Genomic DNA, 16,305 nt, shown 5'->3' on the forward strand with positions numbered 1-16,305 from the left:
GAGAATGAATAACAAAGTGAAACAGGTATACATTGGTAAATCTGAATGAATATTAATGCTGCAAGCAATAATGATAATACCTCATTGGGTATAAGGTATATATAAAATTAAAATACTTAATAATAACCTAGCAGAGGGTAGATGGATTTCAAGCATTCTAAGTTTACTACAATGTAACAGAAGTGCTAAAGGTGTTCATTTATGTTAGGCTCTAACAAATCAAAGATACATATTGAAATCTCTAGGATAATAATATAAGAATTAAAAATAATTCACATCTAATAAGCTGAAAAAGGGAAAATAGAATAGTAGAGATAAAAATAATGATTAATCCAAAATAAGGCAAGAAAGAAGAAAAACCAAAGCAGAGAAAATGGGACAATCTGAAAACAAATAACTAGTAACAAAATATCAGAATGAATTTTAAAAACTTTACTATGTGCTGTTTATAAATGATTCATCTTAGAATAAAAGATACAAATTTCTAGTTATAAAATAAATGTCATGTGCAATGAAACATATAGCACAGAGAATATAGCCAATAATAATAAATAACAGTGTGGTGACACATGGTATCTAGATTTATCATAGTGGTCATTTTGTAAAGTATAAAAATATCAAGTCACTATGTTATATACCTGAAGCTAATATAATAGTGTAATCCAATTATACTTCAATTAAAAATTAATTAACAAACTAATACCTCACCTCAAAACTAAGGACAGAAATATGTAGAAAGTGAAAGGATGGAACAAAGTTATGCCACAAAAACATCAAACAAAATAAAACTGCTGCGGTACTAATCAGAAATAGACCAAGGCACGAAGCATTACTTACAGACAAAAAGGACATTTTATATTTTAAACAGCTTAACTGATCAGGAAAAGATAAAAAATTTAAATCTGTATTAGCCCATACCAGAAATTCAAAATAAAGCAAATTTTGTGAAACTAACAAAAAACAGATAACTTCACAACAATAATGAGAGACTTTAATATACATCTCTCGAAAGCTGATAGGTCAGGTAGCCAGAAAAATCAGTAATGACAAAAACGATCTGACTAGCAGGTTAATATGAAAGTGAAAGTCACTCAGTTGTGTCCGACTCTTTGTGACCCAATGGACTATACAGTCCATCGAATTCTTCAGGCCAGAATACTGGAGTGGATAGCCTTCCCCTCCTCCAGGGGATCTTCTCAACCCAGGTCTCCTGCATTGCAGGCAGATTCTTTACCAGCTGAGCCACAAGGGAAGCCCAAGAATACTGGAGTGGGTAGCCTATCCCTTTTCCAGCGGATCTTCCCAACCCAAGAATTGAACCGGGGTCTCCTACACTGCAGATAATTCTTTACCAACTGAGCTATGAGGGAAGCCATGGTTAATATACTTGACAGAATTGGTGTATAAAACACTGTACACATAATAAGTGAATTCACATTCACTCCAGATACATAGGGAACATTTATCTTGAACCCAAAAAATGACCACATCCTAGACCATAAAGCAAGATTCAATAAATTTCAAAGGATGGAAAAGTGGATGGATGTTCTAAATAAAAATCACTGTGAAACTAAACTAGCAATAAAAAGCAAAAAGAACTCAAATGCCTCCAAATGTCTGCAATTAATCAATACATTTCTAAATTATCCTTCAGTTAAAAATGATATCCAAAGGGAATTACAAAATATTTTTAATAAATGACAATAAAGATTTAATATATTAAAATTTGTGATGTATAGATAAAGTAATATTTATGCTAAATGTTTAGTTTTAAAAGAATATATTAGAAAAGGAAAAAGTTAAAAAGCAATGACCTAAGATTCCCCATTACAAATAAAAAGAGCAAATTAATCCCAAGGAAAGTAGTAGCAATTTTTTTTTTCAATTTATCTTATGAAAACAGCCTAACTTCATTACCCAAGGATGTAATAAGAAAAGTTACAGATTAACTTTTCTCACAAACATCCATAAGAAAATTAAACAAATACTTTGAGATCATATTCAGCAATGATTGAAAGTGATAGTACATCATGGCCAAGTTTAAGTTTATTTCAGGAAAGCAAGGTTGACTTAATACTTGAAGAAATCAGTATGTTTAATGAAAAAAAGATTCATATGATCTCAACAAATGCTAAAATTTTTAAGAAACAAAATTAGCAAACTACAAATAAAAGGAACATTATCAATCTGATGAAGTATATGGACAAAGAAACCTACTGTTAACATCATGCTGGTGAAAGAGTAAAAATATTACCCCCTCAAGATCAGGACTGAAACAAAGATGTTTAATATTATCACTTATATTCTACATCATTCATAAGGTCCTTGACTTTGCAAGAGGCAAAATAATAATAAAATAATAACAATAATAATAAATTCAAAAAGATAGGGAGAAACTGTCAAAGACATGATTTCATAAGAAGAAGTAAAAGAATTATAAGTAAATTTCTAAAATTGAGAAGTGAAGGATTTCCAGACAAAACTCTATATGCAAAAATCAATTTCACTTCTACTTGTCAACAGCAAAAGTTTAGAAAATGAAATAAGTGGAAATATTCCATTTTAGGCAGCATCAAAAACATCAGTCAAGAAAAATAATCTAACAACCTCTATCATGAAAATTACAAATCATTACTGAAAGAACTTAAAGAGTTAAACAAATGAGATACATCATATTTATGCATTGAAAAACAGCATTGTCAAGACTAACCTATAAATGCAACATAATCCAAGTAAATATCCCAGAGGCATTCTAATGGGAATTGGCAAACTGATCCTAAAATGCATATAAAGGTGCAAACAATCCAATATAGCCAAGGAAGTCTTGAAGTGTAAAGATGTAGGGCTTATACTATTATTGATAGATATCAAGACAAGTCAGAGAGCTATAATAACGAATAAAGTGTGGTATTAGGAAAAGACTTTTAAAAATAGAATAAAATAGAAAAAGGAACAGAACAGCACACATACCATCACGTGATTCATAAGAAAGATACCACTTCCATACAGTACACTTAAAATAATCATCTTTGAAATGAACAGTGCTTGCTGATATCTCCAACTGGGAAGAAAAGCTATCTCGTCCCACCCCTCATACCATTCACAAAAACAAATTCCAAGTAGAGGAGAGGTTAAAATGTGAAGGTAAATAAAGTTTCTAGAATTTTACATTGAAAAACATCTTTATGATCTTGGGTGTAGGAAAGGGGTCTAATACAGCATGCCAAAGAATGATCAACTGGGAGACATTAAAATTAAGAATGTTATTTGTCAAAAGAAACCATTAATGGGATGAAAAGATGAGCCAGAAAGGTGGAGGAAATACATTTATCCAAGAGATCCCATCTCCAGATAAACCAACAGAAAAATGGCAAAAAGAAAAAAACCAACCCCAATGGAGATAATTTGATAAAAGGATATCTAAAGGTCTAAGAAAATGCAAAATTGCAGCATGATACACTCCACACACTCCAGATTTGTTCAAATGAAAAAAGACAGGAAAACAAAGACAAACAGCAAGTGCTGGCAAAGACGAGGAACAAGGGAAACACATATACGGCTCACGGGAATAGTGTCAATCGGGAGGCCCACTTCAAAAACGGACAACTGCTAACGATGCTGAATTTGCACCGGCTATATATTATGACCCAGAAATTTCATTTTTTCTAGATGTCCAGCAGAAATGACTACATGTTTAAACCATAAGACCTACAAAAGAATTCTGACAGCAGCATTACTTGTATAGCCCCAAACCAGAAACAATCCAAATGTCCATCAACAATAAAGTGTGGTAGTTAATATAATGGCATCACATATTGGGTCAAAGCAAGTGAATAATTGACAGGTGTGTACAACCAGATGGGTGGCTATCACAACAGACGGCTGAACAAAAGGAAGCTAGTCAGCTAAGAACATTCCATGGAGGGTGTTTAAACAAGGTTCAAAATCAGGCAAAAGGAATCTTCTGTGATAGAAATCATGATAACGATAGTGTTTGAGGAGTGAGGCAATTAGGTACTGAGGGGACAGATAAGGCCTTGAGGGGTGCTAGTGACCCTCTAAATTCCATTTATTTAATAGCTGACAGGTCCATGAGTGTCCACTTTGCAAAATTTAACTAAACTACAAATTCATGATTCCTACATCTTTCCAATTTATGCTGTCCTCCCCCCTTCCTTTTTTTTTTCATAAAGCAAAAAATGGAAACATTCTCTCAAGGAGAGAAGTATGCAGGATTTCAGAATCACCTTGTAAACTGAATGGCAATATTCTAGTAAAAAACTACATGGCCTGAAGCCCTGTTCCTACTGACACAGACAATAGCAGAAAGCAGAGATAAGAACCACATTAGAGTCAAAAGGAGCATTTAACGGGGGGCTGGCTTAACTCCGCAGAGAGTAACACAAACTGTTCACCTAAGCTGATATGACAGGATAAATAGCCCCACAGACACTCTGCCCTCAGTAGCTGACTCAACAGCCGAGGCTGACAGATTTACAATGGAGACCTGAATCCTCAGATCAAAAACTGTGTGCTGTTTGGGGCTTGATGACCTACAGTATACACTGAAACCCTTAAATCAACACGTTTATGGCATTTACGGCAAAGCACTCCGACGGGTCTTGCTTGGTCAAACAAGCCTTGTCTTGAATCTGAGCTCAGCTAAAAGCTGGGCTATGAAAGGCAAGCATTTGCTAGCAGGAGACAAGTGTTCCATTTCTGTTCAACTGCTTAATGGAAAGCTTGCTTGCATGATGGGAGTAAGGAAAAAAATGGCATAAATGTATAGCTGTACCTACTCTTTCAGACCTATCATATCAGTGCTAGAAAAGACATTTATCCAGTGACCCCATAGCTGCTATTAATGTGGTGGTGGTGCTCACTCGTGTCTGACTCTCTTGCAACCCTATGGACTGTAGCCTGCCAAGGTCCTCTGTTCATGGGATTTCCCAGGCAAGAATACTAGAGTGGGTTGCCATTTCCTTCTCCAGGGATCTTCCCGACCCAGGGATTGAACCGGCATCTCTTGTGTCTGTTGCTTGCCCGGCGGATTTTTACCACCGTGCCACTGGGCAACACCCCTGTTAATGTCAGCAGGGCACAGCTCGTGTCTGTCTGGGCTGGGTCTCAGTGGCACCCACAACACTGCTTTCTTGAGGGACAATGACACCCTATATCACAGCCATTAAATATGAATGCTCTGTAACAGTGCTTTTTAAACCATTTTGACTAAAAGCCATGTCTAAAAAACTAGCATGCACACCCCATGCATTTTATAACCTGCTTCAGTGTATGCACACACACATATCCACACTGCAAAATTTTATGAACCACACTTCCTAGACATCAGTAATCTGGTACTATCTCTTTACCCTAGTTTTATACTACTCGGGAATATTTCCTTTCTCACGAGTGTTCGTTATAATAATTAAATTGATTCATGACCTACTAATTGATCACAACTCAGAAGTATGAAAAAGGTATTTTCTCTAGGAAACCAGAATTTTTTTTTCCAAATTGTTGAGCCAGGCAATGTTTTTCTAAACTAACATGTATAACTGACATATAACATTATGTTAGTTTCAGGTATACAACATAATGATGTGATATATGTATATATTGCAAAATGCTCAGCACAATACATCTGGTTAATGTCCATCACCACACACAGCTACATTTTCTCTCTTGTGATGAGATCTTTTAAGATTTACTCTGGGACTTCCCTGGTGGTCCAGTGGCTAAGACAGTGCACTCCCAGTGCATGGGGCCTGTGTTCGATCCCTGGTCAAGGAACTAGATCCCATGAACAGCAACTAAGAATACATACACTGCAAGTAAAGATCCTGCGGCTGCAACCAATGATCCTACATGCTGCAAGCAAGACCTGGCACAGCCAAATAAATATTTTTTTTTTAAAAAAGATTTAATCTGTTAGCAACATTCGAAGACATGATATATATTATTAACTACAGTCAGCCATGGCATACATTCCCATCCCAAGCTATCTTTTTTTTTTTTTCCCCATTTCACTGATTCTGCAAATGTGGTGAGCACAAGAATTACTGAAACTGTAGATGTCAAGGATTCCAGTCTCAGAGGTTCTAATTCAATAGATCTAAAGTGGGGAATTTGGAATTTTAGCCAACCAGTCAATAAAAAAGGAATCCTTTTGGCTTGCTCTCATTGTGTATGTTAGGAAGCTTCAAGATAAGAGACGAATAGACCTATCTTGTTCAATACAATAGCTGTTACCCGCACTTGTAAAGTAGCTGGTCTGAACTGAACATGCAGTAAGTGTAAAATGCAAACTTGATTTTGAAGACTTGTGTGTAAAATAAAAATAAAGTATCTCATTAATCAGTTTGGTATTGGTTATATTTTGCAAGAACATTTTTGATATACTGGATTAAATAAAATAGAATACCAACACAAATCTCACCCTTTTCTTTTGCTTTCTTTTTAACATGAGTACTAGAAAATTTGAAATGACACATGTTGACTTGCATTATATTCTACCACACAGTGCTGTGCCAGAGCAGAGATGGAATTCCATGCATCAAAAAAAAAAAAAAAAAGAAAGAAAGAAATAGATTTCATGGGGGAGAAAAAACCACTTCTGCTGTCATCATCTCAAAATAAAAAATCCACTGCAGACTAAAATTAGATTCATCAAAATAAATATCTTCAAAGACACAAATGAACGGCACATGAACGCGGAACCATATAATCCATCAATAAGCAGTCCTGCTTTACAACATCGTCCCACATGTCATCGTCCCAACAAATCACTGAGAAGTGGTTTCCCAGTGTGAAGTCATCCTCTAAGCCAGCTGTGGAGGCTCTGTCTCCCTCCAACTGCTCACTGACAGGCATTTAATGTTCTCACTTGTACTGGCTGCTTGAAAGCCATGTGCAGTCACGGTTGGCAGACATGGAGAGGTGTGTAGCAACAAGACAACTGACAGATAAAGTAGTGAATCAACAAAGTAGATAATGCACCCAACATGCACCGTAAGGAACAAATATTGACAACTCTAGAGACAGTCAGACTCTGCAGTGGGCACCGCACACAATGAATGCTGATCACAGAGTGTGTAGGCAAGCTACCCAATGCGCTGATCTGTCAGCTACTTCACGCTGAATGCCTGGCTGCCTTAAACTTGTTTTCTCTGGGAGTCTATGAGCTCTTCATAGAAAGTGTCCAGAATTTGTTCATCCCTGTTGTGGTTAGGACTTTCATTTCAAAGTAAGAAAAGTTAAATTAGATTAACTGGAAAAAAAAAAGAGGGGGTGGGAAGTTATGGCTCATGAAAAGGCCAGCATACTTTCATTTCAGGCATAATGGGAGATCAAGGCTGTGATGACCTTATTCTAGGTGACAAGACGGCTGCCACTCCAGAGTTAGAGGTCATTGTCTTTGCTATCCCAGGTGTCCCAGAATTAACTTTATTGGCTCTGATGCTGTTAGATGTCCCTGAGCCAATCATTGCAGCCAAGCACAGCTGATGTTCTGACTGGAAGACAAAGTCACCTCCATCCAATTCCAAGGTGCAGGTAGGGAAGGTTCGTCCCCAAGGAAAACTTCAATCTTCTTAGCAAAAGACTGGGGAACGGGATGCTGGGCAGATAAAAAAGTATAGGTGGCCAGTGCTGTTTTCTATGTCTGTATCTCTAATCTGATATATAAAGGATAAAAAGATATATAACTTAAGAGTATTATCAATGAATGCACACATGAATAATACTAATTCATGATGTATGTCAAACATGGAAATGGTGTATCTCTTTCTAAATCACCAGGATATTAAGTACACACATTCATGCAATGAGTGGTCACCGAGTGTCTACTATTTGCCAGAGACTATTCCAGCCACTGGAGACACACCGTGCAGCAGCAGAGTTGAAGCTGCAGGCTTCTGGAACGCAGATTTACGAGGGGAAGGCAGAAATGCAAGGTAATAAACAAATCAGTCGGGTAGTGATAGAAAGGAGGAATGAAGCTAAAGCAAGGTCAGGGGAAGGCGCGTGATGGGGTGTCAGGGAAGAGCTTTCTGCAATAATGACCTCTGCACAGAGAACCGAAGTGCCAGGAAGTGGTAAAAGCAACTGGGTGAGCGTCTGGGCGGAGAACATACACAGTGCTGTGCAGGAGGGGGGCCTGTGGGAATGCTGAAAGGCCCTGGACATCAGAAGGGCTGGGGTGGAACTGACGATGGGAGAAGAGACTGGGCCTCAGGCCAAGGGTGCCAGACTACACAGGGCCTTGCAGACCACGGTAAGACATCTGGATTACATCCCATGGGTCATGGAAAGCCATTAGCTGGTGGGGAAAAGGAAGGTGAAATCACCTGGCTACTTGAGAAAAACAGCTTCTAGGAATATGAGTTAAAAGAGCATCAGCAGGATGGAAGCTGCTGCAGGAATTCAGAGGACAGCAGCTCAGGTAACTCTGGTGACAATGAAGGTGATAAGAAGAGGCTGGAATTGGGTCCTGAATTGACCTGTAGGCAATGACACTTACATGGACATATGTATAAGATCACCAGTGTGATACACATCCTCACAAACTAGTGGGGTCATTAAAACTGAACTGATCTTATTTGCAAAGTGGAAATAGAGACACAGACGTAGAGATCAAATGTATGGTTACCAAGGGGGAGAGGGAAAGGGGTGAAAAGAATTGGGAGACTGGGACCGACATATATACAGTATGATCAGTCCAGTTCACTTCAGTCGCTCAGTCGTGCCCGACTCTGCGACCCCATGAACTGCAGCACGTCAGGCCTCCCTGTCCATCACCAACTCCCGGAGCTTACTCAAACTCATGTCCATTGAGTCAGTGATGCCATCCAACCATCTCATCCTCTGTCCCCTTCTCCTCCCGCCTTCAATCCCTGCCAGCATCAGGGTCTTTTCCAATGAGCCCGTTCTTCGCATGAGGTGGCCAAAGTACTGGAGTTTCAGCTTCAGCATCAGTCCTTCCAATGAATATTCAGGACTGATCTCCTTTAGCATGGACTGGTTGGATCTCCTTGCAGTCCAAGGAACTCTCAAGAGTCTTCTCCAACACCACAGTTCAAAAGCATCAATTCTTCAGCACTCAGTTTTCTTTATAGTCCAACTCTCACATCCATATGTGACTACCGAAAAACCATAGCTTTGACTATATGGACCTCTGTTGGCAAAGTAATGTCTCTGCTTTTTAATATGCTGTCTAGGATGGTCATAACTTTTCTTCCAAGGAGCAAGCGTCTTTTAATTTCATGGCTGCAGTCACCATCTGCAGTAATTATGGAGCCCCCTAAAATAAAGTCTGTCACTGTTTCCATTGTTTCCCCATCTATTTCCCATGAAGTGATGGGACCAGATGCCACAATCTTAGTTTTCTGAATGTTGAGTTTTAAGCCAACTTTTTCACTCTCCTCTTTCACTTTCATCAGGAGGCTCTTTAGTTCTTCTTCGCTTTCTGCCATTAAGTGTGGTGTCATCTGTATATCTGAGGTTATTGATATTTCTCCCAGAAATCTTGATTCTGAAGTTTGTGCTTCATCCAGTACAGCATTTCTCATGATGTACTCTGCATATAAGTTAAATAAGCAGGGTGACAACATACAGCCTTGATGTACTCCTTTCCCGATTTGGAACCAGTCTGTTGTTCCACGTCCAGTTCTAACTGTTGCTTCTTGACCTGCATACAGATTTGTCAGGAGGCAGGTCAGGTGATCTGGTATTCCAATCTCTTTGAGAATTTTCCACAGTTTGTTGTGATCCACACAGTCAAAGATTTGGCATAGTCAATAAAGCAGAAGTTTTTCTGGAACTCTCACTATTTTGATGATCCAACAGATGCTGGCAATTTGATCTCTAGTTTCTCTGCCTTTTCTAAATCCAGCTTGAACATCTGTTCATGGTTCAAATACTGTTAAGTCTGGCTTGGAGAATTTTGAGCATTACTTTGCTAGCATGTGAGATAAGTGCAATTGTGCGGTAGTTTGAGCTGTCTTTGGCATTGCCTTTCTTTGGGATTGGAATGAAAACTGACCTTTTTCAGTCTTGTGGCCACTGCTGAATTTTCCAAATTTGCTGGCATATTGAGTGCGGCACTTTCAGCATCATCTTTTAGGATTTGAAATAGCCTAACTGGAATTTCATCACCTTCACTAGCTTTGTTCATAGTGATGCTTCCTAAGTCCTAGTTGACTTTGCATACCAGGATGTCTGGCTCTAGGTGAGTGATCACACCATTGTGATTATCTCGGTCATGAAGATCCTTTTTGTACAGTTCTTCTGTGTATTCTTGACACCTCTTCTTAATATCTTCTGCTTCTGTTAGGTGCATGTCACTTCTGTCCTTTATTGAGCCCATCTTTGCATGAAATGTTCCCTTGGTATCTCTAATTTTCTTGAAGAGATCTCTAGTCTTTCCCATTCTATTGTTTTCCTCGATTTCTTTGCATTGATCACTGAGGAAGGCTTTTTTCTCTCTCCTTGGTATTGTTTGGAACTCTGCATTCAAATGGGTATATCTTTCCTTTTCTCCTTTCCCTTTTATTTCTCTTCTTTTCACAGCTATTTGTAAGGCCTCCTCAGACAGCCATTTTGCCTTTTTGCACTTCTTTTTCTTGGGGATTTTCTTGATCACTGCCTCCTGTACAATGTCACGAACCTCCATCCATAGTTGTTCAGGCACTCTATCAGATATAATTCCTTGAATCTATTTGTTGCTTTCACTGTATAGTCATAAGGGATTTGATTTAGGTCATACCTGAATGGTCTAGTGGTTTCCCCTCCTTTCTTCAATTTAAGTCTGAATTTGGCAATGAGTTCATGATCTGAGCCACAGTCAGTTCCCAGTCTTGTTTGTGCTGACTGTATAGAGCTTCTCCATCTTTGGCTGCAAAGAATATAGTCAATCTGATTTCGGTGTTGACCATCTGGTGATGTCCATGTGTAGAGTCACCTCTTGTGTTGTTGGAAGAGGGTGTTTGCTATGACCAGTGTGTTCTCTTGGCAGAACTCTATTAGCCTTTGCCCTGCTTCATTCTGTACTCCAAGGCCAATTTGTCTGTTACTCCAGGTATTTCTTGATTTCCTATGAAAACCTACAAGACCTTCTAGACCTAACACCCAAAAAAGATGTCCTTTTCATTATAGGGTACTGGAACGCAAAAGTAGGAAATCAAGAGATACACTATGCTACCATGTATAAGACAGATAACTAATGAGAACCGACCGCATAGCACAGGGAACTCTACTCAATGTTCTGTGCTGATCTAAACGGGAAGGAAATGCAAGGAAGAGGAAATACGTGTATATGTGTGACTGATTCACTGTGCCATGCGGCAGAAACTGACACAGCATTGTAAAGCAACTATCCTCTAAAAGAAAAATACGTCTTACCTTATTTGTGCTCTCATGGTTCTTTAAACACACCTTAGCAATTACATTAACTGTGTTACCCTGTCCTTATGTGTCTATATATCCCTGCCACCAATCTTCCCCACACTGACAACAGAATATTCTAGGATTAAAGATCTACATTATCATTTTTGTATTTTCATAATCTACGATAGGACTTAGGCACACAAAACATTCATTGGAATAAATGTTTTGGGTCAGAAGGATGGGTAGATGGGTGGAAAAGAGGAGGGAATAGAGAGAAAGAAGAAATACTAGAATAGAAAGAGAGAAGAAATACTAGCAATTCATTACTGAGAGCTAAGAATATAGGCCCCAAAGTGACCTGGACTTTGCTTACCTGGTATATTTATAAAGAGACTGAGTAATTTAAAGAATGTTGTAAATTATATAGGACCACTGGACTATTCACTGTTAGATGAAGCATCTATTCAAAGAAGGGATGACAGAAATAGATTCAATGATCAGGTAAGCTGGTAAATCTATGTGTATGAGAAACTTAGGCTCCTTACCTAGCATTCCAGTTAAGACAGAGCTCCAGAGCACTGGCTTTGAGTCCCCTGCTTCATGCATCAAACTTGCACTGGTCATCTATTTCACATATGGTAATATACATGTTTCAATGCTATTTTCTCAAATCATCCCACCCTCACCTTCTCCCACATAGTCCAAAAGTCTGGTCTTTACATCTGTGTTGCTTTTAATGTATGGAATATGGCAAAAACCACCACAATATTGTAAAGTTATTATCCTCCAATTAAAATTAATTAATTAATTTTTAAAAAAGAGCTCCAAACCTCCCCAAGTACCTTGCCTCTCCAAGTACTAAGAAATTAATTAATAATAAATCACCCGATTCCGTGCAGGTGATAGAAAGATCAAATGTATCTTTACAAGTTTCATAGATTGAATGTTGTTGCTCAGTCACTAAGTCATGTCCAGCTCTTTGCAACCCCATGAACTGCAGCAGTCCAGGCTTCCCTGTCCTTCACCATCTCCTGGAGTTTGCTGAAACTCTGGTCCATTGAGTCGGCGATGCCATCCAACCATCTCATCCCCTGTTGCCCCTTCTCCTCTTGCCCTCAATCTTTCCCAGCATCATGGTTGAAGGCACAATCACAAAACACAGAGAACATTCCCACTTCATCCCCAGAACTGCCCACTGCCCCCAACCCTATAGATCAAGAGAACACGCAGGATATTTAACTTCTGTCTAAGCTCAGCTGCAAATTCAGAAACAGAATCCACATTTCTAACCTACATCCTTCATGGGTAGGTTCCCTCAGAATGCAAGAGTCAATATTCTTATAAAGATATCTTTGTGCCAACAGAGGTCCAGCTATTTTCAGCAGGGTAGGCTGGCATTCTGTGAAATTCAAAAGGAAATACACATTTTTAAATGTGTTTCCAGACAGTTTTTCTGCCTCCAATCAATTCACTTCCCAGCCCCCATATACCATTTATATTGGTCTCCCTAGCTAAATTCCTCCAAAGTGGGTGAAGTACCTAACATTGTTATTCTTTATGGCATTGAGATTAACAAGTATACCCTGAAAAAAAAATAGACTTACATAAGTGCATTCTGTTAAAGAGGCCAGTTTGTGATAGTTTTGTATCATTGGGTCTCCCTGGTGTCCCCAGGGAATACCTGGCCATGTCTGGAAACAGTCTTGCACACAACCAGTGGGGTACTACCAACATCTCGGGGGTAGAGGCCTGGGATATTGCTGAGAACCCTACAATGCCCCAAACTGCCCCCTCCCCACCCCTGCAGTCAGCCCCAGGAGTCCATCCACACCGTCAGTGGTGCCCTGAAGCCCTGGGCTAAATATCACAATTTACTGCACAACTGTCAACAGTGAATATCGAAGGACACTTGCTGCTTCTCCTCAACCCCACTATCCCACCCGCTCCATAAGGAGCTAATGGATAATCTCAGATGCCCAGATTCTGCAGCGGGAAGGGACTCACCACGTGTTCACACCAGCTGCAAAGGAAGCCCTCTAGACATTCTCTGCCTTTGTTTTTCTTTTCTTTTTTTACTGCTCTAGAAGAAATTACCACATATTTAGCAGCTTAAGAATAATCCCAATTTATTAGCTCACAGTTCTGCAAGTCAGAAGTCTGGGCACAGTATGACTGGGTTCTAGGCTCAGGGCTCCTGCCTGAGCCAGGCTGCGTTCCTTTCTCTGGGAAACAGTCCACTTTCAAGTTCATTCAGGTGGTTGGCAGCATTCAGCCCCTTCTATTTGTACGACTGAAGCCTCGTTTCCTGGCTGGTCATCAGCTAGACGCCACATGGTCCCCTCTGCCTCCAAAACCAGCCATGGAGAATTTTTCAGGTGTGAAATCCCTCTAGCTATGATGCGCTCTGACTTTCCTGACTCTGGGTGATCACAGGATAGCTCACACCTACCTGGACAATATCCCCATTATAAGGTCAAGTGATTTGATGCCTTCATTACATCTGCAAAATCTCCTCCCAGCAGCAGCTAAATTAGCACCAGTGAGCAAATCACTGGGGGGTGTGCACACAGCAGGGGCTGGGAAGCTTGGGGGCCCACTTAGAAGTCTATCTCCAGCAGGTTTTACATTTTATCATTATCTCATTTAATTCTTACAGTAACTCTTTTGAAATGGGACTAAAGGGGGCAGGGAACAATCTCTACAAGAATGACACAGCCCTTGAGGGTATAACATAGCCTGGTTAGAACCAGCGAGGGCCAAGATGGCCAAAGATTCGACTTCCAGCGGAGCCTGAGCCTCATCATGGGCTCGCTGTAATATACTAGCGCGAGCTAAACAAGACACCCACCAGCGCCATGACAGCTCCCAGGCCAACCATCAAAGACCAAAGAGTGAGCACCGACCCAACTGCTTAAGGGAAATCTCTGCCCCTTTCTCCAGAGAGTTGGAACAATCCTCCCACTCATTAGCCTATGGACTTACCTAATTCATAAATACTAACTGCTCTGTATCTCCGGGCCTCTCGCCTTCTGCGATGGCCCACACGCTGTCTGTGGGGTGTGTGTCTCCCAGGGCCACTCTCACCTTTTGAGATGCCCTAAATTTTGTCTATGAGGTATCTCTCTAAATAAATCCACTTCTTATCGATCACTTTGCCTCTCACTGAATTCTTTCTGCGATGAGAGAAAGAACCCAAGCTTCATTAAGTCCTAAGGCCAGGTGTATGACCTTAATGAAAAGACAGGGGGTTCAAGTCCCAAACCCTGGGTTCAAGTCTGAACCTGAGGTGTACAGTTTCACTTTGAAGCTGTTGTTTTTTTCACCTCTGCTTTATAGACAAAGAAACTAGATTCTCACATAATTTGATGATGTCCCAAAGCTGGGTGAAGGATACCTGGGAACTCTCTATTATCTTTGCAACTGCTTGTGAATCTAAAACCATTTCAAAATAAAGTGTATTTACAAAGGATAATTTCACCAAGATCACATTAACTCTTAAGTGAAAGAGATAAACTTCTCAAATCCCATGCATTTTAACATACCATCCTGCCTTCTTAAACTACTGCACAAAGCATTTCTAAGGTGATAGCATCTCTAAAGCCTCTGGGGACATTTATCTAGAGCAGGGGTCCTCAAATTTAACTGCACATTAGAATCAACTGGGGAGTCTTTGAAAAACTGGGGAGTATTTTAAAAACATAGGTATCTGGCCCCCATTTGCAGCCATTCTGCTTTCAGTTGGATCTAGGCATTTACAGTTTTTAAAGCTCTATATGCTAAGACTCATTGATCTTGATATTATTTTAATGATAGTGTTAAATATATACCATTAAACAGAAATTAGCATTTGCTTCACACAAATTTGCTTTCTTTTAAAGGGATTGGAATTCATCTTACTTCAATGCCTTTTACTGGAAAACAATGACTGTAAAACCCCCAGATAAGACTAAGCCTTAGGGAAATACATTAGCGTATTTAAAGAGTGAGAATGCATTTCGGCAATATTTTCTTTTGGCTGCATCTCTGTGCTGCCTAAAATAGATCTAAACTCGACAATCGAGGGGGGAAATAAAAACTGTGTGCCTTATTCATCCACAGAGAAATTCACCTGGGGTAACTCTTCATTCGCCTCCTGCAAGTGACAGAGTAAAATACGAAAGGGGGTTGATCTGTGAAGCTGCAGAATGAACCTACAGACACTGCAAGGCAGGGTGCTGTGGGAGAACTCGGTAAATCAGAGAGATAATCTCCTTTGACGAGCTTATCTCAATCCCTTTCAAGTGCCGGTTCTAAAGAAGGGTGTGCGCATAGCTGACTTCTAGTAAATTAGTGATGTGCACTTTATAATTTATACTGGAAAGCATGCCCCCTTGACTTGCGGTGGTAATAAGGGCAGATAAGATATTCCAAAGCTCAGTGGCATGAATAAGCAATCAAAAGAATTCAGCTGAACTTGAAATCCTCCCATACATCAAAGGCATCCCTTCAGGAGAGGTGAGCATGTCGTCCAGACAGAACACGCTCACCAGACTTGCATTATGGTATTTGAGTGAACGCGGCCCTATAATTGGATAGGAAAACCGTGGGAACCGACTTCCACGGGAAAGACTTGATCTAATAGAGGAGGAGCTTCTGGGTTTGTGGACAGAGATGTGCAGGAAGTCCAGGCAAATATTTTGGGTCCTTAGAGCCTTCATCTGCACTGTTACCATTAGTCCTGTTTATACTTGGACTTCAGGAATTAATCAGTATCATTTTCTCTTAAACTGTTTACTGTTGACGGTGGGAAACCATGCTGTTTTACCAGCATGCATGCTCTGCTGGAGAGAACTGGTTTCCTAAGTGACTATCTCAGGCTCATGGAAGACAAAATGAAATGAGTTCTCAGTAACCCTGCATGTTATACAACCAAGGTGAGAG

At 39.8% G+C, this 16,305-nt stretch overlaps 1 protein-coding gene across 1 annotated transcript in view; it reads right to left on the bottom strand.

The window, feature by feature from the left end:
- ADAMTS18 (ADAM metallopeptidase with thrombospondin type 1 motif 18) overlaps positions 1 to 16,305 on the bottom strand; it is a 145,005-nt gene that overhangs the window by 113,078 nt on the left and 15,622 nt on the right.

This window comes from Cervus elaphus, chromosome 4 (assembly GCF_910594005.1).
Source record: "Cervus elaphus chromosome 4, mCerEla1.1, whole genome shotgun sequence".
Classification (NCBI taxonomy): domain Eukaryota; kingdom Metazoa; phylum Chordata; class Mammalia; order Artiodactyla; family Cervidae; genus Cervus; species Cervus elaphus.